This window comes from Peromyscus maniculatus, chromosome 3 (assembly GCF_049852395.1).
Source record: "Peromyscus maniculatus bairdii isolate BWxNUB_F1_BW_parent chromosome 3, HU_Pman_BW_mat_3.1, whole genome shotgun sequence".
In the NCBI taxonomy this organism is placed as follows: Eukaryota; Metazoa; Chordata; class Mammalia; order Rodentia; family Cricetidae; genus Peromyscus; species Peromyscus maniculatus.
In genome coordinates, this window is record NC_134854.1 from 46,926,408 (window position 1) to 46,927,970 (window position 1,563).

The 1,563-nt window shown below is 39.7% G+C and overlaps 1 pseudogene; it reads left to right on the forward strand.

Moving 5' to 3' along the window:
* Positions 1 to 937: 937 nt before the first annotated feature.
* Positions 938 to 1,355, forward strand: LOC102909939 (large ribosomal subunit protein eL27 pseudogene; annotated as a pseudogene).
* Positions 1,356 to 1,563: the final 208 nt, after the last annotated feature.

A 1,563-nucleotide genomic window follows, 5' to 3' on the forward strand; every position in this document is an offset into this window, starting at 1 on the left:
CTGATGACTCATCTGTCATCCAATGGTTGAGTCTAAGGCAAAAACTCTCATGTGGGCCAGTCTAATTCTACAGGCTACATGGGGAGTACCATTCTAATCTGGGCTATGAGATATTGCTTCCAATCAGTCAATCAATCAATCAATCAATCAATCATCATAATTACTCTCTGTGCCTATGCAATTCTAAGATTACTGGAGGAAGGTAGTAAGAGCTGTCTGTTACAAAAGCCTGTCCTGACTACTGCATAGAAATTATCCCTCTCAACAGCTCTTGACTTGTTCCCATGCATGCTTTCTACCTTTGCATTATATGAATCAGATGGGTTTCACAGTGGATTGTTAATGGGTTTCAGAGGTTCAGGGCCCAGAGTGAGTGAGATATTTATCTTTCCTGACACTGTGCTAAGTGGTCTGTAATTGATTTTTAAATGATAGAACTTATACCATCATGTAAACAGCACAGAAAAGAAAGTCAGATAAAGTCAGAAAAAATTCTCTAGGGTAACAAGAGTCCATTTAGAAAAAAAAATTAACATGCATGCACACGTGCATCTACCAAGCAATACTAGAAATGTTATATCTTGGTCCCTCAAGTCATTACACTATAGATACAAATTGCTTGCTACTAGAAATATTCCCAGTGAACTACGTAAGGACTGGTTGCTCAACAGAGCTGAACACATTTGATTAAAGTTACTATAAGATTAAACAAACAAAATGGTAATGTCATGGAAATCTCAAAATAAATTTTAGAAGTAATGAAAATTGTAGTTATCATCCCAGCACATACTTGAGTGGCTAAATAAACTTGAAGCCATGAAATTATTAAATAATGCAGTCCACTATTGAGGACTTGGCCATGAATACATCCTCCAAGCTTGCTCATAAAGAAAAATAGGCTTTCCTTTCTGCTGGGTACCGGCTCCTTGCTGTCGAAATGGGCAAGTTCATGAAACCCGGGAAAGGGGTGCTGGTCCTGGCCCGACGCTACTCCAAATGCAAAGTGGTCATCGTGAAGAACATTGATGATGGCACCTCAGACCGCCCTTACAGACATTCCCTGGTGACTGGAATTGACTGCTATCCCCGAAAAGTGACAGCTCTCATGGGCAAGAAGAAAATTGCCAAGAGGTCAAAGATCAAGTCCTTTGTGAAAGTTTATAACTACAACCACTTCATGCCCACAAGATACTCTGTGGACATCCCCTTGGACAAAACAATTGTCAACCAAGATGTCTTTAGAGACCCAGCCCTGGGTCTCTAAACACAAGGCCAGGCAGGAGGCCAAGGTCAAGTTTGAGGAAAGATACAAGACAGGGAAGAACAAATGGTTTTTCCAGAAGCTTTGCTCTTAGGTACAGACTCTTAATGACTTTCAAAGATTATTTGGAGATATTTCTCATCTATGAACTATTGTTGGGGTAAAAAATGATGAACTGAATAATTTGTTCAAAACCTTAGAAGGTGACAAGGACTTAAATAGTCCAAGAGAATTATCACCTGAAGCTGAGAAAGAATTGGCCTTGGTAGAAAAGAAAGTACATGAAGGGCACATGGATCATA